Here is a 25883-nt window from a genome sequence, read left to right as displayed (position 1 = left end):
TGCAATTTATCAGTATCCCTCTCATTTAAGTAGGTCCTTACTTCAACAGGAATGCTTCTTTTAAATTCCTCCATTAAAATCAGCTCTTTCAATGTATCATAGTCCTCATTTACATTTTTAGAAGAAACCCATCTTTCAAAACACATAGCTTTATCATAGGCAAATTCCACATAAGTCTTTTCCACAGAGTTTTTCAAACTTCTGAATCTTTCCCTATATGCTTCTGGGACCAATTCATATGATTTGAGAATATTTGTTTTCACAATATCATAATCTAATGCTTGCGCAGCAGTTAAAGCTGTGTAAACCTGCTGTGCCTTGCCTTTAATCACACTCTGTAACAACACTGACCATTTATCTTTCGGCCAGTCTGACATCCGAGCAATAGTTTCAAAATGTTGAAAATATCTTTCCACTTCTGTTTCACTAAATGGAGGGACCAATTTAATTTCTTGGCTAGCAACAAACGGTTTTTTAGAATCAGAAGACTGATTCCCAGACCTTAATTTCGCCATTGCATATTCAAAATCTCTCTGCTTCTGTTCAATTTCCAATTTACACCGCTCTAACGTCATTTGTTCGATTTGCAACTGCATCTCCAGATTACTTATTGGAAACGATTCTAAAATCGATTCATCAAAATCACCCGAAGCCACAAAATGTGATGCGATTTTTCTCTGTATTACAGCTTTTGATGTAGTCGCCAAAATACCTTTAAGTTGCAATCTATTAGCAATCTCAGATACTTCAGTTTTTTTCGCCTTCGCTAACAAATCCGCGGCTGGCGAATCCAGAAACTCATCAATATTCATCGTTGCCGAATACCACTCACAAGCCAATCAAACAAAAGAATTGAGTATTCCCCGTTACCAAAACACCAACTCAAAATTCAAAAAGCATTTTAAACTCAAACGATCCAAATCCCGGACGAGCCCCCATAATTAGGGTACGTATTCAGGCAACAATAAATATATATGAGTTAGGCAAGGGTTTTTATAACAAATAACACGTTTATTAAACACTGAAAACAAACCCCCCAAAAGTAAACAAACACTAGCTCAACCGGAATTCAGCTGCTGTGCGGCAGATTCACACTTCTTAATAGCGTTGCAGTTCAAACAGTTCTTAAAGCGGTATTGAAAAAAAACAGTTCTTTAAAGCGGTATGCCGAAAGTTCAAAAGCTCACAGTCCTTTTAAAAGGAGAGACTTTTTAAAGCGATTTAAATTCTCTTCCACGTCGATGTCCTTCGATTCCCCGGTGTCGAACTTTCCCACGAAGAATTTTATAAAACGTAATGGTTTAATGGCACTAACCTCTTCTTCCACACTCTGTCCTCAATCTCCCGCTATCCCAGCGGAGATTAACACGAGAACAGTCAACGAAATCCTTCCGAATGAGGATCAAATAAGGTCGTAACCAATCCACCGTCGAAAATCGATTCTCCTCGATTTTTATCTTCCAAACTTTTATCTTCACTCTCCACCAGCAAAGAAACCGCTGGCAGTGACCTTTTAAACTTTAGGCATTATATAAAACTTCATTTCTCAACTAAACTGCGTCATCACATTAAATCACGCAGGGACATGAAGTCAGCTTGGCAAATCCCGCCACGAACTGCCCCACCTGACAGGGTGGGTCTTCCTTTTATACCTGTAAAAAAAACCTGTCACATGACCTCTACTGGCGGGAAAATGACGTCACTCCACCATCACAAGACCATTACCTCAAGTCCAGTATAACTTCAACCCCAGTCACGTGACAAGGGTACCACTGTCACGTGTCACGGGTACGTAACACTGTGAATGTCTGGAAGAAAATGAATCTTGGGGTAGAATATGGAACATATATGTGCTTTGATAATAAATACATTTACTTTGAACTTCTTGAATCTGTTTAGTGATTTGACCTCCTCTACAGAGCAGGTCAATGAGGAAGTTGTGATTGATGTGAACTTGCAAATGGCACCAGTTATGTGTTACAAAATTGGCTTGTCTTGAAGACTGAGGGGTCATGTCATAAAAGGAGCCATAGTAGCATGGATAGATAATTGGCTAAGTAACAAGAATCCATGAGTACTCACACACCCAGTAAACTGGAACACGCGGAGGAAACCCACATGGCCAAGGAAGAATGGAGAAGATTATAAGAGGCACAGATTGAGTGGATAGCCAGAGACTTTTTCCCAGGGTGGAAGTGGCTCATACGAGGAGACAAAACTTGAAGTTGATTGGAGGAAAGTATAGGGAGAATGTTCTTTACACAGAGAGTGCTGGCTGCGTGATACAGTAGGGTATATTAGGGACATTTAACAGTCACTTAGATAGGCACATGGATGATAGAAAAATGAAGGGGCATGCAGGAAGGAAGGGCTAGATTGATCTTTGAATAGGTTAAAAGATCGGCACACCATCGTGGGCTGAAGGACCTGTACTGTGCTGTAACATTCTACATAAACTCACATATAGTATCAGAGATCAGAGTTGCCAGAGCTGTGAAACAGCAGCGTTACTGCAACACTACTGTGTCACCCCTACCCAAAGCTTCATCTAAAAAAATAATTTCAAATCCCTCCTTGGAATTACTTCTTTTTCTTTCCAGTCTTCTCTGTCTGCTAACTCCTGAGATGTTTGCACTCCTCCAACTTTAATCTCAAATCAAATTATGATCAGATCATTTTAAGCCAACATAATCAAAGACTCTTTCCAACATATACACTCTCCCTTCATTCCTCCCTTCTGTTAGGCAGAAAATATGAAATCCTAAAAGCATAGACCACCAGGCTCAAGGACAGCTTCCATCCTGTTGTTAGAAAATTACTGAACAGGCATCGTGTATGATGAGATGGACTTGAGCTCACATTCTTTTTTTGTCATGGTCTTGTACTTTATTGTCTACCTGCACTGCACTTTCCCTGTTCCTGTAACACTATATTCTTACTGTACCCTAGCAAATTTCTACAGATGTACTGTGGAGAGCATTCTAACCTCATGCATCACCGGCTGGTATAGGGGAGGGCAATGCACAGGATCGGGGAAGGGGTCACATTTTGTTTTATTTAAGTGTCTTGGGCTATTAAATTCTGCTGAATATGTCATCAATATTGTATCATAATTTTATAACACGTGCCTTCAGTCTTCACTGACTCTTGCTTTTTGATTCTTCTCTACTATAATATTACCCTATTACTTTGAAAAAACTAAATCTCTAACGGTGCCCGGTTGTAATGGATAGTCACTGACCAGAAAGTTTAACTACAAATCTTGTACATATCCTACCTATTTTTTCGCAAGTGTTTTCTGGTATTTTTGTTGTTAATTAGGATTTCCAGCATTTTGTTTCTGATGTTTATATTTTCCGTTACCTATTTCTTCAGACCTTATTCTAAAGGCGACTCCGACAACCAGGTCACGACATCACAGTACCATCGCACCCACTCATTGGCTCATGCTCGACGAGCTTGGGCGGTTGCATTCCTTTGCTTCATTCGTTATCGACAGTGTCTATCAAAGTGGCATATTGTCCAATGGAGTCCAGGATGACACTAAAATCCCGCCTTCATTCGACACTCGGGAGCGCGGGGATGGCCAATCACTTCAGCGATGCCATGAATGCTTCTTTCCAATTGGTTGAAACCTCTCCACCCTCCCGAAGAAGGTTGGTGACAGGGCGGCCCAGGGCGCTGCCTCTCAGTAATTGGCTGTAATTGCTGACAATCAATAACGCCCCCAGACTGCTGCCCGCCTCCCTCTCCCCTCTGTCTGTGAAGTTAGGCTGTTACGTGAGTGGAAGGACAATATATGTATTTTTTTCCTTTTTTTTGTAAGGTTGGGTGATGTCCTTCCCACCTCCCTTAGCAACCACATCTTTTATAATTGCGGGAGATGGGAGGGGAGAGGAGAGGAGTGGAGGCACACACATCCATCCGGGCTCCTGATCCACTGACAGCGATTGTGGACTGATGGAGGGAAGAGAAATTAAACAAAAATCTGAAGGGAAAAATAAATAACAGTAGTTAACACTGGCTGGAGAAGACACAACAGGTACTGTCTGCATATCTGTGTGTGTGCTTCTTCTGTACGAGAATTGCTGCTTTATTTGTTGATAAAGTTCTCTTGTCAGGATGGAAAGGGTTTTATTTTTGGTAGATTAAAGCGAAGCGTGCAGGGAGGTTTTCAATGGTATGATTTGGAGGTGGAGGAACTCTTTCCCGGGGCTTCTTAGTAGGGCATGCGTATCGGGGGAAAACACACACAAGGAAAACGACACTCAGTGATCTGAGAAAGGATTGAGGGAGTTTGCCCCGCATTATACTTTCCATCTAAATAGGAAATGTATTGTAAATTCAGCAGCTAATCCAGAGGAAACGAGTTTGTCAGTGTTAAGTATGTTAGATATGGACCATCTTGATTTGTGGGATAAACTGGTCAGAGGTGGTATTGGGGTAGATTCACGGGTCTGGGTGTGTCATCGGACTCTTCAGTAATATAGATGTGGAAACATTCTACGCGAAATATTTGATTTAAGAATCTAAATAGCGCCTTTATTTCATTAGTTGCATTTTTCTGAGAGCTAAGCTTCTTTGCTCTCACTGCTTGCTGGTAGTGGGATCCACCAGTCTTCAAAGCCCTCACTATCTCATTAATTGCATTGACCACCTTCAAGGAAAAAATGTCTTTCTCTCTTTTTGTAACCTTGAGTTGCAGTATTGTCAGTGCCCCATTTCATCACCTTGCAAACAGAAATAACTTCTCCAGCATCTTATAGTACATGATGGATAACGTGATGTTGGCACTTTGTCAGGGATTAATTGCAAAGATTTGGAGGAACATCAGGAATTTTATTAGTCAACTGAATGGTTAAGTGTTGGGCAGTTTTGAGAAGTTGATTATATTTCATAAGGTTATCCTGAGACTGCATTATACATAAAGGGAGTTGTGAAAGGGGTGAGCCAAGAGATTGGTTTATTTTTACCATCTATTAAAGTGCAACTATTTATTTTCTTTGGGGTTCTGGTAAAAAGATTTTTCAAGTTTGTTGAGTTAACTGGATATGGTAATAATCAGATATATCAAGGTTGTCCAATATAAGTATTGATCATTTGGAGATCCAGATATATTCTGTTTGGTAAGTGAGAAATGGACACTGTTTTCAGCATGAGCCTGTGTTTTTTTTAACGTTTTATAAAAAATTGTTATTAACTTTTAATATATATTCTCTACTTTCTTATGACTATTTGCTAAAGTATACTTAGTGTCCACTTTATTAGTTACCTCCTGAACCTAAGAAAGTAGCCACTGAGTGTATGAGATAGTGGTTTTCTACGGCTGTAGCCCACCCACTTGGAGGTTTGACATGATGAGCATTCAGAGATGCTCTTCTGCACACAATGGATACAATGCATAGTTATCTGAGTTACTGTCAGCTTGAACCAGTCTGGTCAATCTTCTCTGACCTCCCTCATTAACAAGGTGTTTTTGCCCACAGAACTGCTGCTCATTGTATGTTTTGTTCTAGTTTTTTGAACCTTTCCCTGTAAACTTTAGAGACTGTTGTGTGTGAAAATCTCAGGACATCAGCAGTTTCTAAGATACTCAGACCACCCCATCTGGCACCAACAGTCATTCCATGGTCAAAGTCACTTTGATCACATTTCTTCCCCATTTTGATGTTTGGTCTGAATGTCTTGACCATGTCTGCATGCTTCTGTGCATTGAGTTGCGGCCAATGATTAGCTTGGGTATTTTCTTTTAATGGGCAGATGTACATAATAAAGTGGCCTCGGACTGTATGTATAACGTGGTTGAAAACACCAGAGTTGAGTCCTATGGAAGAATGTAAGAAGATGACCCATTTAAGCACAGAGTAATTATTCTATGTCAACAGGAGAAAGTGGTCTCAATCAAAAAGAGGCAGTCCCAGGGTAAGGGAGTGAATAACATCAATCTCCTTTCTGGATATTGAGGAGGGACAGGTGAATTTGACTGCAGTGCATGGAAAGGTTCTCATTATAATGAAGTCACTTGAAGTTCATAGTCCACTGCATGCTGATGCAGAGCCTTGACCTGAAATGCTAACAATCCCCACCATCACAGATGCTGCTCGATCTGTGAGTTTCTCCAGCAGGTTGTTTGTTGCTCCAGATTCTAGCACCTGCACTTTCTTTTGTCTACCACTTGAAATTGCTGGATTTAAAAAGAATGAAATTTGCATAAATATGTCAGAATCAGGTTTGTTGTTACTGTCATAAGTTGTGAAGCTTGTTGTTTTGTGGCACTGTGGTACAGTGCAGGCACAGCAAATTACAATAAAATAAATAAGTAAAGAATGCAAAAGCAGAATAGTGAGCCCGTGTTCATGAACCATTCCGAAATCTGATCACAGAGGGGAAGAAACTGTCACTGAAGCATTGAGTGTCGGTCCTCGGGCTCTTGTAACTCCTCTCTGATGGTAGTACTGAGGAGAGGGCACGTACCTGATGGTGAGGGCTCTTAGTGATGGATGCCCATTTTAGAGTCATTGCTTTGTGAAGATGTCCTCAATGGTGGAGTGCCTAGTGTTCCTTATGGAGCTGGCTAAGTCTACAACCTTCTGAAGCCTTTTTTATGATGCAACCAGTCAGACTCCTTTCTGTAAAAATGTGCTAGAGTTCTTGGTGGCATATGAAATCTCATCGTACTCCAAATAAAGTACCAATCACTGGCTTGCCTTCACTGTGATTGCATCAACGTGTTGGGCCCAGATAGCTCCTCTCAAATGTTGACATCCAGCAACATGTGCTTTGTCTGTTATATTCAATCGTTGCAGAAGGACTGAATGATAGTAGATAGTCATAAACTTACTGCATATATTAAGTGTATCACCCATATTGCTTGTAAAATTGATAGCTAAACTGGTTCTGGCTGAAAGAGGGTGGTGAAGGCTTTTTTAATTGCAGGCGGTGTAAGAGGGAGACGAATGACAGCTGTAGAGAGAAGAAGCAAATTGCATTGTAACGGTGAGATACAAAACAGCACAGTTTCTGCAAATCTGACATTATGGAAATTCTGGCCTGTCCTGGAGTTTGATTTTTATTTTTATTTAGTGATACAGCATGGAATAGGCCCTTCTAGCCCTTTGAGCTGCACAACTGCTAGCAACCCCCCATTTAACCCTAGCCCAATCGCCAGCAACCCCCATTTAACTCTAGCCCAATCGCCAGCAACCCCCATTTAACCCTAACCCAATCGCCAGCAACCCCATTTAACCCTAGCCCAATCGCCAGCAACCCCCATTTAACCCTAGCCCAATCGCCAGCAACCCCCATTTAACCCTAGCCCAATCGCCAGCAACCCCCATTTAACTCTAGCCCAATCGCCAGCAACCCCATTTAACCCTAGCCCAATCGCCAGCAACCCCCATTTAACCCTAGCCCAATCGCCAGCAACCCCCATTTAACCCTAGCCCAATCGCCAGCAACCCCCATTTAACTCTAGCCCAATCGCCAGCAACCCCCATTTAACTCTAGCCCAATCGCCAGCAACCCCATTTAACCCTAGCCCAATCGCCAGCAACCCCATTTAACCCTAGCCCAATCGCCAGCAACCCCCATTTAACCCTAGCCCAATCGCCAGCAACCCCCATTTAACTCTAGCCCAATCGCCAGCAACCCCCATTTAACCCTAACCCAATCGCCAGCAACCCCATTTAACCCTAGCCCAATCGCCAGCAACCCCCATTTAACCCTAGCCCAATCGCCAGCAACCCCCATTTAACTCTAGCCCAATCGCCAGCAACCCCCATTTAACCCTAACCCAATCGCCAGCAACCCCCATTTAACCCAGCCCAATCGCCAGCAACCCCCATTTAACCCAGCCCAATCGCCAGCAACCCCCATTTAACTCTAGCCCAATCGCCAGCAACCCCCATTTAACCCAGCCCAATCGCCAGCAACCCCCATTTAACTCTAGCCCAATCGCCAGCAACCCCCATTTAACTCTAGCCCAATCGCCAACAACCCCATTTAACCCTAGCCCAATCGCCAGCAACCCCCATTTAACTCTAGCCCAATCGCCAGCAACTCCCATTTAACTCTAACCCAAACTCCAGCAACCCCCATTTAACCCTAGCCCAATCGCCAGCAACCCCCATTTAACCCAGCCCAATCGCCAGCAACCCCCATTTAACTCTAACCCAAACTCCAGCAACCCTCATTTAACTCTAGCCCAATCGCCAGCAACCCCCATTTAACTCTAACCCAAACTCCAGCAACCCTCATTTAACTCTAGCCCAATCGCCAGCAACGCCCATTTAACTCTAACCCAAACTCCAGCAACCCCCATTTAACGCTAGCCCAATCGCCAGCAACCCCCATTTAACGCTAGCCCAAACTCCAGCAACCCCCATTTAACGCTAGCCCAATCGCCAGCAACCCCCATTTAACGCTAGCCCAATCGCCAGCAACCCCCATTTAACGCTAGCCCAAACTCCAGCAACCCCCATTTAACTCTAGCCCAATCGCCAGCAACCCCCATTTAACCCAGCCCAATCGCTAGCAACCCCCATTTAACCCTAACCCAAACTCCAGCAACCCCCATTTAACCCTAACCCAAACTCCAGCAACCCCCATTTAACCCTAGCCCAATCGCCAGCAACCCCCATTTAACCCTAACCCAATCGCCAGCAACTCCCATTTAACTCTAGCCCAATCGCCAGCAACCCCCATTTAACTCTAGCCCAATCGCTAGCAACCCCCATTTAACCCTAACCCAAACTCCAGCAACCCCCATTTAACCCTAGCCCAAACTCCAGCAACCCCCATTTAACCCTAGCCCAAACTCCAGCAACCCCCATTTAACCCTAACCCAAACTCCAGCAACCCCCATTTAACCCTAGCCCAATCGCCAGCAACCCCCATTTAACTCTAGCCCAATCGCCAGCAACCCCCATTTAACCCTAACCCAAACTCCAGCAACCCCCATTTAACTCTAGCCCAATCGCCAGCAACTCCCATTTAACTCTAGCCCAATCGCCAGCAACCCCCATTTAACCCTAGCCCAATCGCCAGCAACCCCCATTTAACTCTAGCCTAATCGCCAGCAACCCCCATTTAACCCTAGCCCAATCGCCAGCAACCCCCATTTAACCCTAGCCCAATCGCCAGCAACCCCCATTTAACTCTAGCCCAATCGCCAGCAACCCCCATTTAACTCTAGCCCAATCGCCAGCAACCCCCATTTAACCCTAGCCCAATCGCCAGCAACCCCCATTTAACTCTAGCCCAATCGCCAGCAACCCCCATTTAACCCTAGCCCAATCGCCAGCAACCCCCATTTAACTCTAGCCCAATCGCCAGCAACCCCCATTTAACTCTAACCCAAACTCCAGCAACCCCCATTGAACCCTAGCCCAAACTCCAGCAACCCCCATTTAACTCTAGCCCAATCGCCAGCAACCCCCATTTAACTCTAGCCCAATCGCCAGCAACCCCCATTTAACTCCAGCCCAATCGCCAGCAACTCCCATTTAACTCTAGCCCAAACTCCAGCAACCCCCATTTAACCCTAGCCCAATCGCCAGCAACCCCCATTTAACTCTAGCCCAATCGCCAGCAACCCCCATTTAACTCTAACCCAAACTCCAGCAACCCCCATTGAACCCTAGCCCAAACTCCAGCAACCCCCATTTAACGCTAGCCCAATCGCCAGCAACCCCCATTGAACCCTAGCCCAATCGCCAGCAACCCCCATTTAACCCTAGCCTAATCGCCAGCAACCCCCATTTAACCCTAGCCTAATCGCCAGCAACCCCCATTTAACGCTAGCCCAATCGCCAGCAACCCCCATTTAATGCTAGCCCAATCGCCAGCAACTCCCATTTAACCCTAGCCCAATCGCCAGAAACCCCCATTTAACTCTAGCCCAATCGCCAGCAACCCCCATTTAACGCTAGCCCAATCGCCAGCAACCCCCATTTAACCCTAGCCCAATCGCCAGCAACCCCCATTTAACCCTAGCCTAATCGCCAGCAACCCCCATTTAACCCTAGCCTAATCGCCAGCAACTCCCATTTAACCCTAACCCAAACTCCAGCAACCCCCATTTAACGCTAGCCCAATCGCCAGCAACCCCCATTTAACTCTAGCCCAATCGCCAGCAACTCCCATTTAACCCTAGCCCAATCGCCAGCAACCCCCATTTAACCCTAGCCCAATCGCCAGCAACCCCCATTTAACTCTAGCCCAATCGCCAGCAACCCCCATTTAACCCTAGCCCAATCGCCAGCAACCCCCATTTAACTCTAGCCCAATCGCCAGCAACCCCCATTGAACCCTAGCCTAGTCGTAGGACAATTCACAAAGATCAATTAACCTTCTAACTGCTACTTCTTTGGACTGTGGGAGGAAACTGGAGTATCCGGAGGAAACCCACGCATTCCACAGGGAGGACAGAGGATGCCGGGATTGAACTCTCAGCTGTGAACTCTGGAATGCCCTGAGCTGTAATAGCAAAGCACAAGCCTCTGCACCACCGTGGCTTCCATATTTGAGGCCTATCTTGGAGTTGGAGATGTTCGCGTGTGTCTGCCTGTGGGTGGGAGGTACAGGGCTTATTTTCCTGATGTTGTTTTGTTGCTTGTTGTGTTCTGTGTCTCTCTCCTGAGCACTGTGAACATGCTATTTTGGCTCCAGAACATGTGGTGACACTTGTGGGCTGCCCCTAGCACTGCCTTGGTCTGTTGGTTATTAACATCATTCATGACTAGACTCAGAACATGTGCACTCTTACAACTTGCACACTGTTTATTTTACTTGTGTGCAAGGAGAACAGCATCACCACACAGTTCTGAAGCCAGGACAGAAAAATGCAATTTATATACAGAATTGGCTTATCAGTTACGGATATTGACGATTTGGTAAACAGTGTACGTTTGAATTCCCTATTTGCAAGCTCAATTGCCATTCACAGTAGAAGTCAATAGAGACTACAAGCTGACACCAGATGATACTCTGAAGTTAGTAAAGCAATTGCCCTTACTTGTGTTATATTGATATTTCGTCTGTGTTTGGCATCTCCTACTGTGTCAAGGGCCCAGCAACCCCCTCCCCCCCCCGACAACCCCAATTTAAGGGTAAACCTAATGACGGGACAAGTTACAATGACGTCATTGGACTGTGGGAGGATACTTGCCTAGGTCGATTACACTCTGGCACAGTCAATACATTTCATTATTTTTCGATGTACACGTGATAAATAAATTTGAATTTGAAATGGAAGGAGGAACTGTGCAATGGGACTAGCTGATATGAAAGGAATGGAGAAAAAAATGCATCAGTTATGAAAATAAACAGTCTTTGCATAGTTGGAATTAGTTCTACAAGTTTGGTCTTACTGAGTCAAGACAGCTGCCTTGAATCACCACACTGCTGTCCCCCACACTTACCCTGGGCCCACCTTAGGAGGTTTATTCTACAGGCCTTCCATCACTGGGGCTTGGTGGTGTTACCTGGACGTTGAGTAAACTACAGGCATCATAATGCAGAGACGCCCTGACAGCTGTCAAAACAGTTGGGCGAATACTGAGGGTTGCCAGCTGTGAATTTGCCAGCCATTATAGTAGTTTTGAAAAATGAAGTTAATTAAAACACATGATTGCACTTAATAATTAAATCCAAAACTGAGACGCAATAATTATAGGTTACTTATCTTCTCCTATTCCTCCCTAATTTGTTATTCCCAACCCCTCTTGAATGGGGTTTCAACTTTGCAATGAGGGTGAACTGATGGAGTATTTACTTCAGCTCAGAGATACAAACATCTCTCAGAAACTGTCCTTGATGGATCTCAGCACCTCTCTCTGTGATCGTGGACTTCTTGACAAAAAAAGCACAGTCAGTTCATGTTGGCAGCTCGATCCTCAGCTCCATCTCACAGTACCATCTTCAACTCCGTCTCACAGCACCATCTTCAGCTCTGTCTCACAGCACCATCTTCAGCTCCATCTCACAGCACCATCTTCAGCTCTGTCTCACAGCACCATCTTCAGCTCCATCTCACAGCACCATCTTCAACTTCATCACACAGCACCATCTTCAACTCCATCACACAGCACCATCTTCAACTCTGTCTCACAGCACCATCTTCAGCTCCATCTCACAGCACCATCTTCAGCTCTGTCTCACAGCACCATCTTCAGCTCCATCTCACAGCACCATCTTCAACTTCATCACACAGCACCATCTTCAACTCCATCACACAGCACCATCTTCAACTCCATCTCACAGCACCATCTTCAACTCCATCACACAGCACCATCTTCAACTCCATCTCACAGCACCATCTTCAGCTCCATCACACAGCACCATCTTCAACACCATCTCACAGCACCATCTTCAACTCCATCTCACAGCACCATCTTCAGCTCCATCACACAGCACCATCTTCAACTCCATCACACAGCACCATCTTCAACTCCATCACACAGCACCATCTTCAACACCATCTCACAGCACCATCTTCAGCTCCGTCTCACAGCACCATCTTCAACTCCATCTCACAGCACCATCTTCAACTCCGTCTCACAGCACCATCTTCAACACCATCTCACAGCACCATCTTCAGCTCCATCTCACAGCACCATCTTCAGCTCCATCTCACAGCACCATCTTCAACTCCATCACACAGCACCATCTTCAACACCATCTCACAGCACCATCTTCAGCTCCATCTCACAGCACCATCTTCAGCTCCATCTCACAGCACCATCTTCAACTCCATCACACAGCACCATCTTCAACACCATCTCACAGCACCATCTTCAGCTCCATCTCACAGCACCATCTTCAGCTCCATCTCACAGCACCATCTTCAACTCCATCTCACAGCACCATCTTCAACACCATCTCACAGCACCATCTTCAGCTCCATCTCACAGCACCATCTTCAACTCCATCTCACAGCACCATCTTCAACTCCATCTCACAGCACCATCTTCAGCTCCATCACACAGTACCATCTTCAGCTCCGTCTCACAGCACCATCTTCAGCTCCATCTCACAGCACCATCTTCAACTCCGTCTCACAGCACCATCTTCAACTCCATCTCACAGCACCATCTTCAGCTCCGTCTCACAGCACCATCTTCAGCTCCATCTCACAGCACCATCTTCAACTCCATCACGCAGCACCATCTTCAGCTCCGTCTCACAGCACCATCTTCAACTCCATCTCACAGCACCATCTTCAGCTCCATCACACAGCACCATCTTCAACTCCATCTCACAGCACCATCTTCAACTCCATCTTCAACTCCGTCTCACAGCACCATCTTCAACTCCATCTCACAGCACCATCTTCAGCTCCGTCTCACAGCACCATCTTCAACTCCGTCTCACAGCACCATCTTCAGCTCCGTCTCACAGCACCATCTTCAACTCCATCTCACAGCACCATCTTCAACTCCATCTCACAGCACCATCTTCAGCTCTGTCTCACAGCACCATCTTCAACTCCGTCTCACAGCACCATCTTCAACTCCATCTCACAGCACCATCTTCAACTCCATCTCACAGCACCATCTTCAGCTCCGTCTCACAGCACCATCTTCAACTCCATCACACAGCACCATCTTCAGCTCCGTCTCACAGCACCATCTTCAACTCCATCACACAGCACCATCTTCAACTCCGTCTCACAGCACCATCTTCAGCTCCGTCTCACAGCACCATCTTCAGCTCCATCTTCAACTCCGTCTCACAGCACCATCTTCAGCTCCGTCTCACAGCACCATCTTCAACTCCATCACACAGCACCATCTTCAGCTCCGTCTCACAGCACCATCTTCAACTCCATCTCACAGCACCATCTTCAACTCCATCTCACAGCACCATCTTCAGCTCCATCTCACAGCACCATCTTCAACTCCGTCTCACAGCACCATCTTCAGCTCCGTCTCACAGCACCATCTTCAGCTCCATCTCACAGCACCCTCTTCAGCTCCATCACACAGCACCATCTTCAGCTCCATCTCACAGCACCCTCTTCAGCTCCATCTCACAGCACCATCTTCAGCTCCATCTCACAGCACCATCTTCAACTCCGTCTTCAACTCCGTCTCACAGCACCATCTTCAGCTCCATCTCACAGCACCATCTTCAGCTCCATCTCACAGCACCATCTTCAGCTCCATCTCACAGCACCATCTTCAGCTCCATCTCACAGCACCATCTTCAACACCATCTCACAGCACCATCTTCAGCTCCATCTCACAGCACCATCTTCAGCTCCAACACGCAGCACCATCTTCAACTCCGTCTCACAGCACCATCTTCAGCTCCGTCTCACAGCACCATCTTCAGCTCCGTCTCACAGCACCATCTTCAACTCCATCTCACAGCACCATCTTCAACTCCATCTTCAACTCCGTCTCACAGCACCATCTTCAACTCCATCTCACAGCACCATCTTCAACTCCGTCTCACAGCACCATCTTCAACTCCGTCTCACAGCGCCATCTTCTACTCCATCTCACAGCACCATCTTCAGCTCCGTCTCACAGCACCATCTTCAACTCCATCTCACAGCACCATCTTCAACTCCGTCTCACAGCACCATCTTCAGCTCCGTCTCACAGCACCATCTTCAACTCCATCACACAGCACCATCTTCAACTCCGTCTCACAGCACCATCTTCAACTCCATCACACAGCACCATCTTCAACTCCGTCTCACAGCACCATCTTCAACTCCATCTCACAGCACCATCTTCAACTCCGTCTCACAGCACCATCTTCAACTCCATCACACAGCACCATCTTCAACTCCGTCTCACAGCACCATCTTCAGCTCCGTCTCACAGCACCATCTTCAACTCCATCACACAGCACCATCTTCAGCTCCGTCTCACAGCACCATCTTCAACTCCGTCTCACAGCACCATCTTCAACTCCGTCTCACAGCACCATGTTCAACTCCATCTCAGAGCACCATCTTCAGCTCCGTCTCACAGCACCATCTTCAGCTCCGTCTCACAGCACCATCTTCAACTCCGTCTCACAGCACCATCTTCAACTCCATCTCACAGCACCATCTTCAGCTCCATCTCACAGCACCATCTGCAGCTCCGTCTCACAGCACCATCTTCAGCTCCATCTCACAGCACCATCTTCAGCTCCATCTCACAGCACCATCTTCAACTCCGTCTCACAGCACCATCTTCAACTCCGTCTCACAGCACCATGTTCAACTCCATCTCAGAGCACCATCTTCAGCTCCGTCTCACAGCACCATCTGCAGCTCCGTCTCACAGCACCATCTTCAGCTCCATCTCACAGCACCATCTTCAGCTCCATCTCACAGCACCATCTTCAGCTCCGTCTCACAGCACCATCTTCAGCTCCGTCTCACAGCACCATCTTCAACTCCATCTCACAGCACCATCTTCAACTCCATCTTCAACTCCGTCTCACAGCACCATCTTCAACTCCATCTCACAGCACCATCTTCAGCTCCATCTCACAGCACCATCTGCAGCTCCGTCTCACAGCACCATCTTCAACTCCATCTCACAGCACCATCTGCAGCTCCGTCTCACAGCACCATCTTCAACTCCATCTCACAGCACCATCTGCAGCTCCGTCTCACAGCACCATCTTCAACTCCATCTCACAGCACCATCTTCAGCTCCGTCTCACAGCACCATCTTCAGCTCCATCTCACAGCACCATCTTCAACTCCATCTCACAGCACCATCTTCAGCTCCATCTCACAGCACCATCTTCAACTCCATCTCACAGCTCCATCTTCAGCTCCATCTCACAGCACCATCTTCAGCTCCGTCTCACAGCACCATCTTCAACTCCATCACACAGCACCATCTTCAGCTCCGTCTCACAGCACCATCTGCAGCTCCATCTTCAACTCCGTCTCACAGCACCATCTTCAGCTCCATCTCACAGCACCATCTTCAACTCCATCTCACAGCACCATCTTCAGCTCCGTCTCACAGCACCATCTGCAGCTCCATCTTCAACTCCGTCTCACAGCACCATCTTCAGCTCCATCTCACAGCACCATCTTCAACTCCGTCTCACAGCACCATCTTCAGCTCCGTCTCACAGCACCATCTTCAACTCCCTCACAGCACCATCTTCAACTCCGTCTCACAGCACCATCTTCAGCTCCGTCTCACAGCACCATCTTCAACTCCGTCTCACAGCACCATCTTCAGCTCCATCTCACAGCACCATCTTCAGCTCCGTCTCACAGCACCATCTTCAACTCCATCTCACAGCACCATCTTCAACTCCGTCTCACAGCACCATCTTCAGCTCCGTCTCACAGCACCATCTTCAACTCCATCTCACAGCACCATCTTCAACTCCATCTCACAGCACCATCTTCAGCTCCGTCTCACAGCACCATCTTCAGCTCCGTCTCACAGCACCATCTTCAACTCCGTCTCACAGCACCATCTTCAGCTCCGTCTCACAGCACCATCTTCAGCTCCATCACGCAGCACCACCTTCAACTCCATCTCACAGCACCATCTTCAACTCCATCTCACAGCACCATCTTCAGCTCCGTCTCACAGCACCATCTTCAACTCCGTCTCACAGCACCATCTTCAGCTCCGTCTCACAGCACCATCTTCAACTCCATCTCACAGCACCATCTTCAGCTCCATCTCACAGCACCATCTTCAACTCCATCTCACAGCACCATCTTCAACTCCGTCTCACAGCACCATCTTCAGCTCCATCACGCAGCACCATCTTCAACTCCATCTCACAGCACCATCTTCAACTCCATCTCACAGCACCATCTTCAACTCCATCTCACAGCGCCATCTTCAACTCCATCTCACAGCACCATCTTCAACTCCATCTTCAACTCCATCTCACAGCACCATCTTCAGCTCCATCTCACAGCACCATCTTCAACTCCATCTCACAGCACCATCTTCAACTCCATCTCACAGCACCATCTTCAGCTCCGTCTCACAGCACCATCTTCAACTCCGTCTCACAGCACCATCTTCAACTCCATCTCACAGCACCATCTTCAGCTCCATCACGCAGCACCATCTTCAACTCCATCTCACAGCACCATCTTCAACTCCATCTCACAGCACCATCTTCAGCTCCATCACGCAGCACCATCTTCAACTCCATCTCGCAGCACCATCTTCAACTCCATCACACAGCACCAACTTCAACTCCATCTCACAGCACCATCTTCAGCTCCATCTCACAGCACCATCTTCAACTCCATCTCACAGCACCATCTTCAGCTCCGTCTCACAGCACCATCTTCAACTCCATCTCACAGCACCATCTTCAACTCCATCACACAGCACCATCTTCAACTCCGTCTCACAGCACCATCTTCAACTCCATCTCACAGCACCATCTTCAGCTCCATCTCACAGCACCATCTTCAACTCCGTCTCACAGCACCATCTTCAGCTCCATCTCACAGCACCATCTTCAACTCCATCTCACAGCGCCATCTTCAACTCCATCTCACAGCACCATCTTCAACTCCATCTTCAACTCCGTCTCACAGCACCATCTTCAACTCCATCTCACAGCACCATCTTCAGCTCCATCTCACAGCACCATCTTCAGCTCTGTCTCACAGCACCATCTTCAACTCCATCTCACAGCACCATCTTCAACTCCGTCTCACAGCACCATCTTCAACTCCATCTCACAGCACCATCTTCAACTCCATCTCACAGCACCATCTTCAACTCCGTCTCACAGCACCATCTTCAACTCCATCTCACAGCACCATCTTCAACTCCATCACACAGCACCATCTTCAACTCCATCTCACAGCACCATCTTCAGCTCCATCTCACAGCACCATCTTCAGCTCCATCTCACAGCACCATCTTCAGCTCCATCACGCAGCACCATCTTCAACTCCATCTCACAGCACCATGTTCAACTCCATCACACAGCACCATCTTCAACTCCGTCTCACAGCACCATCTTCAACTCCATCTCACAGCACCATCTTCAGCTCCATCTCACAGCACCATCTTCAACTCCGTCTCACAGCACCATCTTCAGCTCCATCTCACAGCACCATCTTCAACTCCATCTCACAGCGCCATCTTCAACTCCATCTCACAGCACCATCTTCAACTCCATCTTCAACTCCGTCTCACAGCACCATCTTCAACTCCATCTCACAGCACCATCTTCAGCTCCATCTCACAGCACCATCTTCAGCTCTGTCTCACAGCACCATCTTCAACTCCATCTCACAGCACCATCTTCAACTCCGTCTCACAGCACCATCTTCAACTCCATCTCACAGCACCATCTTCAACTCCATCTCACAGCACCATCTTCAACTCCGTCTCACAGCACCATCTTCAACTCCATCTCACAGCACCATCTTCAACTCCATCACACAGCACCATCTTCAACTCCATCTCACAGCACCATCTTCAGCTCCATCTCACAGCACCATCTTCAGCTCCATCTCACAGCACCATCTTCAGCTCCATCACGCAGCACCATCTTCAACTCCATCTCACAGCACCATGTTCAACTCCATCTCAGAGCACCATCTTCAACTCCATCTTCAACTCCGTCTCACAGCACCATCTTCAGCTCCATCACGCAGCACCAGTGCCCCCCAGGGCTAGATCGAGCTCAGACTGAGTCATCAAGTTTGCCGGTGACACAACAGAGGTTGTCCTTTTCAACAATGACAGTGAGGTGACATGCAGAGGGGAGGTAGTTGTGCTTGCACCATTCTCAACTTGGACAGGACCAAAGAGATGACTGTGGACTTTGGGAAGGTGTGGGCTGATCACTCTTCACTGCACATACCCAGTCCTCTGTGGAGAGAGTTATGTGCACAAAGTTTATGAGAGTGTACATGGTGACAATCTCACCTGTTCCCTCAACAGCACCTCTTTAGTCAAGAAAGCACAGCAGTGTCTCCACTTCCTGATGAGATTCAAGGACCGTAGAAAGGACTGCTGAGAAGATCATCAGGGTCTCTCTTCCACCCATCTGAGATACTTATCAAAAACAATGCACATGCAAGGCCCTTAGCATTTATACTGATCCCTCCCATCTGTCTAAGAATTTCTTTGACGCTTTACTGAGGCAAAGGTACAATGGCATTAGGACAAGAATTGTTAGGATGGAAAGCAGTTTCTTCCCCAGGCCTTGCCCTGCAACCACCCAGGTCTCATCATGTATGAAGCCCCAGTCGTATTATACTGTTTACTTTTTAACTTGTTGTAAATGCACCTTATGCTAAATGTCAATCTTTTGGAGTATATTTTAAAATTTGTGGTAATATTAATTTTTGTTGTATGTGAATTATATGGACTGTGTTAAGCACTTTGGTATGGAGGGGCATTGTTTGTTTGGCAGTATATGTGTATATGGTTGAATGACAATAAACTTGAACTTGGATTGAGGACCACCAGTTCGACGAAGCTCCGTTGAATTTGATATGTCGAAACAAAGCACACAAAATGTTTGAGGAGCTCAGCAGGCCAGGCAGCACCTATGGAAAAGAGTACAGTCAATGTTTCAGGCCGAGACTCTTCGACAGGACTGGAGGAAAAAAACATGAGGCATCCTTTTCTCTCCAGTCCTGCTGAAGGGTCTCGGCCGGAAATGTCAACTGTACTCTTTTCCATAGATGCTGCCTGGCCTGCTGAGCTCCTCAAACATTTTGTGTGTGTTGCTTGGATTTCCAGCATCTGTAGATTTTCTCTCATTTTTGATATGTTGAAGTACATTTAGTGTAATCTTAGCTTCGTTGGTGGAAAAGATGTTCAGATGAGTTAGACTATGTTTTTGTCTGTTTTTACTGTACCCAGCATATTGTCCACAGTGCTTATGGAAATTGAACTCCAGATTGCCTGCATGTCACTGCCTAGGCCTGTGAAAATCCACCTGGTGTATGCAGAATAAAGTTCAAGTAAATTTATCATCAAAGAGCATACTGTGTATGTCACCATATACTACCGTGAGACTCGTTTTCTTGGAGCCATTCACAGTAAATACAAAGTAGCGTAACAATCACTGAAAAACCACACGTGTGCAAAAGACAACAAACGGTGTAAATACAAAAATAAATAAAACCATAATAAATAAATAAGCACTAAATATTGTGAACATGAGTTGTAAAAGTAAGTACGTAGGTTGTGGTATCAATTAATTCAAGCACTCTGCAATTTTGGAGTTCTGTAGTCCCAGCAACTCCTACTTTTAACCTCAAAGCTGAACGTAGATTCAATAACAGGAAGGCGTCCCCACCAGTGCTATTTAAAGGGGTCACCAAGTACATTTGGGTTAATTACTGGTTTACTTAATTTAGTTGTCGTCAATAATTGAATTACTTCAGGAAGTTAGCGCTGGGCTAAAAGGTCAACTGCAAGTTGACTGAATGGTAGATAATGGTAAGTTCTCATTCATTTTGTAAATGTTCATTGTACCACTGTATGATGCTTTCTGTGGTCATTTTAAAGGGAGTGGTGTGGACAGGGAAGCACTGGAGTACCTTTTGCAGCCTGACTTGAGAATGAGTGGATTAACTTCCAAGGATGCAGAGGTAGATGGCTCGCAGTATTTGTACAGAGAAGAATTGTCTTCATTAAACATCAGCATGGACTAATCTGTTGCATGGCAGCAACTCTGTATGACTGCCTCTCTAAAATCCAACACTTGCTGTAATTACAGAGCAGGGTGAGCATGCATTGCACAGATTAAGCTGAGGGCCACTGGCAATGACCATAAGACATAGAAACAGAATTAGGCCATTCATCCCATCGAGTCTGCTCCACCGTTCAAGTTCAGTTTATTGTCATTCAGTTGTACTCATGTACACTGCTAAATGAAACAACGTTCCTCCAGACCAAGGTGCACAACACAGTGCATATAACTCACACACAATTACATAGAATAATATTACCACAAATAAATTAACAAATAAGGTGCATATATGATGATGATCATCAGGTGCCATGCCCAGTTTGAGCTTTGACTGCCATGGCCCACACATTCCTGTTTCAGATCAAGAGGATCAATTCATTGGTATTCATTTCCAGTTCTCTGGCTGCTGTCTCCATCATCATTTGTCTCTGCCTTCCTCTTGCTTTCTTCCCTTCAATCTTTCCCAGAAATACCGTGCATTCTAACTCCTCTTTCCTAATCACATGTCCAATGAAGTTACGTTGCCTTTTCATGATCTCATACATCATTTCTCTTTTTGTGCTTGCTCTGTTCATGACATCCTCGTTAGATATTTGTTTCATCCATGTTTACAATACAAGTTTAAAAAGTAAACAGTATAATGCTACTGGTGATTTATATGTGATATGACCTGAGTGGTGGCAGGGAGTTCCATCGTCTTACTGTCTGGGGGAAGAAGCTGTTTCCCATCCTAACAGTTCTTGTACTAATGCTACAGTATCTGCTGCCTGATGGTAGGGGGTCAAAGAGATTGTTGGATGTCTAGGAGGGATCATTGACAATACTAAGCTCCTGATAAATATCCCTGATGAGATACCTTCCTGGCTGATTTGTTATCCCACTCACTCCCATTCTCCTGCCTTCTCCCCATATTCTTTAACAACCTTGGCCTGTTTTACATTTAACTTCTTCCAAGCTGAAAGTAATTGCAATATCTCACAACTTACCATCTAATATTATGGAAATCACTGAAGTGCTCTGAATGGGGACCTGTCTATATTTCATTTTGTCTTTCCAGAAACCAGATATGTAAGCTTCCTCAATTGAGTGCAATTGATGGTGCACACCTGGTGCTTGTTAACTTTTCTATGTAGTGAAACTAACAGTGCCTCCATCACCTAGATGGTCCATAGTCTAAATGGCAAATAATGCAGTTTAATAGCATCTGTCATGTCCCCTTCATTCTACACAGCTAACCCAGGGCAAATCAGAGGATGACTTCTGAATTATGACTACTGAGTACATGACTGATAATTCCAACACACGGTTCACACACGAGGGAAGCATATATCTAACCAAAAGCCACCCAGGGAGGGTCTTGCAACATTATAGGAGCAGCTTCTTCCCCTCTGTCATCATATTTCTGAATGGTCCACGAGTGCTAGATTCAAGATTCTATTCTATTCATCTGTCTGATACCAGAAATTACCACTTCCTTTCACAGGTATTTCAATATGCAGGTAGATTGGGAAAATCTGGTTGGTGCTGGATCCCAAGAGGGAGAATTTCTAGAATATCTACGAGGTAACCTTTCAGAGTATTTTGTGCTTGAGACCACTATGGGATCAGCTATTCTGGATTGGGTGCTGTACAATGAGACAAAATTGATTGGAGAGCTTAAGGGGCCAGTGATCATAATATCGAATTCACCCTGCAATTTGAGAGGGGGAAGCTAAAGGAAGACATATCAATGTTACAGTGGATTAAAGGTAAGTACAGAGGCATGAAAGAGGAACTGGCCAAAATTGATTGGAAAAGGACATTGGCAGGAATAATGGCAGAGCAGTATCTGGGGGCAATTCTGAAGGCACAGAATATGTACATCCAAAGAGGAGAACTACTCTATAGTTAGGATGACACGACCATGGCTGATAAGAGAAGTCAAAGCCAACATAGAAGCCAAAGAGAGAGCATATGATAGAGCAAAAATTAGTGGGAAGTTAGAGGATTGGGAGGCTTTTAAAGATCAACAGAAGGCAACTAAAGAAGGAAAGAGTGGAATATGAAGGTAAGCTAGCCAATAATATTAAACAAGACCAAAGTTTAGTCAGATACATAAAGTGTAGAAGAGAGGCAAGAGTGGACATCGGACTGCTGGAAAATAATGCTGGAGAGGTAGTAATGCAGGACAAGGAACTGGCAGATGAACTGAGTAAGTATTTATCATCAGTCTTCACTGTGGAAGACACTAGCTGCATGCCAGAAATTTGAGGCTGTCAGAGGGCAGAAGTGTGTAATGTTGCCATTACTAGGAAGAAGATCCTTGGGCAACCTAAAGGTCTGAAGAAAGATGTCACCTGGATCAGGCAGTATACACCCTTGGGTTCTGAAAGAGGTGGCTGGAGACATTGTGAAGACACTAATAATGATTTTTCAAGAATCAGTTGATTTGGGCGTGGTTCCAGAAGAATGGAAAATTACAGGTGTCGATCCAAGAAGGGAAAGAGGTAGAAGAAAGGAAATTATAGGCCAGTTAGTGTGACCTCAGTAGTTGGGAAGATGTTGGAGTCAATTGTTAAGGATGTGGTCTTGGGGTACTTGGGAAGCAAATGATAGGATAGGCCATATGGTTTCCTCAAGGTGAAATTCTGCCTGACAGATTTGTTGGAATTATTTGAAGAAATAAAAAGCAGGATAGACAATGGAGAATTGGTGGATGTTGTGTACTGTACTTGGATTTTCAGAAGACCTTTGACAAGGTGCTACACATAAGACTGCTTAACAAGCTACAAGCCCATGGTATAACAGGAAAGATACTAGTGGCTTATTGGCAGGAGGCTAAGAGTGGGAATAAAGGGAGCTTTTTCTGGTTGACTGCTTGTGACTAGTAGTGTTCCACAGGATTCTGTGTTGGGAATGCTTCTTACTTTATATGTCAATGACTTGGATGATCAAATTGATAGCTTTATGGCCAAGTTAGCGAATGATACGGAAATAGGTGGAGGGGCAGGTAGTTTTGAGGAAGTAGAGAGGTTGCAGAAGGACTTAGATAGATTAGGAGAATGGGCAAAGAAGTTGCAGATAGAATGCAGCATAGTTCCATCCATGCTCGACAAGAAGCTCAGGGACCTCAGCCTTGTGCAGCTGGATCCTGGACTTCCTGTCAGATCGCCGGCAGGTGGTAAGAGTGGGCTCCCTCACCTCCACCCCTCTGACTCTCAACACAGGAGCCCCTCAGGGCTGTGTACTGAGTCCCCTCCTTTACTCCCTGTATACCCATGACTGTGTCGCCACCCACAGCTCCAATCTGCTAATTAAATTTGCCGACGACACTACATTGATTGGCCTTATCTCAAACAATAATGAGGTGGCCTACAGAGAAGAAGTCATTTCTCTGACACAGTGGTGTCAAGAAAACAACCTCTCCCTCAATGTCGCAAAACAAAGGAGCTGGTTGTGGATTACAGGAGGAATGGTGATGGGCTAACCCCTATTGACATCAATGGATCTGGGGTTGAGAGGGTAAATAGATTTAAGATCCTCGGTATACACATCACAGAGGATCTCACGTGGTCTGTACACACCGGCTGTGTGGTGAAAAAGGCACAACAGCGCCTCTTAGACGGTTGAGGAAGTTTGGTGTGGGCCCCCAAATCCTAAGAACTTTCTACAGGGGCACAACTGAGAGCATCCTACCTGGCTGCATCACTGCCCAGTATGGGAACTGTACCTCCCTTAATCGCAGGACTTTGCAGAGAGTGGTGCAGACAGCCCAGCACATCTGTAGTTGTGAATTTCCCATGATTCAGGACATTTACAAGGACAGGTGTGTAAAAAGGATCATTGGGGACCCGAGTCACCCCAACCATAATCTATTTCAACTGCTACCTTCCGGGAAACAGTACCACAGCATAAAAGCCAGCATCAACAGTCTCCGGGACAGCTTCTTCCACCAGGCCATCAGACTGATTAACTCATGCTGATTTGAATGTACTCTATATTACATTGACTGTTCTATTTATTATAAATTATTATAAATTACTATGATTGCACATTTAGATGGAGATGTAACAAAGATTTTTACTCCTCATACATTTAATAAATTCAATTCAGCTCAGTGTTGGGAAGTGTATGGTACTTTGCCACTTTGGTAGAAGTGGCAAACTAGCCGATAATATGAACAGGATACTACAAGCTTTTTCAGTTATATAAAAAGGGAGGTGAGAATTGATATTGGACCACTGGAAAATGTTGCTGGTGAGGTAGTAATGGGGGACAAAGAAGTGGCAGATGAACTTAATAAGTACTTTGCATCAGTCTTCACTGTGGAAGACACTAGCAGGGTGCCAGAGGTCTGCGAGTATCAGGGAGCAGGAGTGAGTGCCATTGTTATTACAAAGGAAAAAATGTTAAGCACACTGAAAGGTCTTAATGTGGATAAATCACCTGGACCAGTTGGACTACATCCCAGAGTCCAGAGAGAGGTTGCTGAAGATGCTTTGGTTATAATCTTCCAAGAATCACTTGATTCTGGGATGGTCCTAGAGGACTGGGAAATGGCAAATATCACTCCACTCTTTAAAAAGGGAGGAGAGCAAAAGAAAGGAAATTGTAGGCCAGTTAGCTTAACCTCAGTGGCTGGGAAAGTGTTGGAGTCCATCATTAAGGATGAGGTTTTGAGGTACTTGGAGACTAATGATAAAATAAGTTAAAGGCAACATGGTTTCTATGAAGGGAAGTTTTGCCTAACAAATCTGTTAGAATTCGTCAAGGAAGTAACAAGCAGGGTGGACAACGGAGAGGCAATGGAATGCACACAAAATGCTGGAGGAACTCAGCAGGCCAGGCAGCATCTATGGAAAAAAGTACAGTCAACATTTCAGGCTGAAACCGTTCAGCAGAATATAAAATCAAGGAGATAATGCTGAGCCTTTATAAGACACTAGTCAGGCTGCACTTGAAGTATTGTCAACTGTTTTGGGTCCCATATCTCAGAAAGGATGTGTTATCATTGGAGAGAGTCCAGAGGAGGTTCACGAGGATAATTCTGGGAATGAAGGAGTTAACATATGAGGACAGTTTGGCAGCTTTGGGCCTGCACTCACTGGAACTTAGAAGAATGCAGGGGAATCTCATTGAAAACTACCGAATGTTGAAAGGACTAGATAAGGTAGATGTTGAGAGGATGTTTCCTATGGTGGGGGTGTCCAGAACTAGAGGGCACAGCCTTAAAG

General features: G+C 45.6%; 1 protein-coding gene across 1 annotated transcript in view; it reads left to right on the top strand.

Annotated features, from left to right (window-relative positions):
• Positions 1 to 3791: 3791 nt before the first annotated feature.
• zbtb7c (zinc finger and BTB domain containing 7C) overlaps positions 3792 to 25883 on the top strand; it is a 320643-nt gene continuing 298551 nt past the window's right edge. Inside the window, exon 1 of the mRNA XM_073064055.1 lies at positions 3792 to 4042. The gene's annotated coding sequence lies outside the window, so the exon portion shown is untranslated. The remainder of the gene's footprint in view (positions 4043 to 25883) is intronic.

Source organism: Hemitrygon akajei, chromosome 13 (genome assembly GCF_048418815.1).
Source record: "Hemitrygon akajei chromosome 13, sHemAka1.3, whole genome shotgun sequence".
NCBI lineage: Eukaryota > Metazoa > Chordata > Chondrichthyes > Myliobatiformes > Dasyatidae > Hemitrygon > Hemitrygon akajei.
This window is presented reverse-complemented; position numbering and strand designations above follow the sequence as displayed.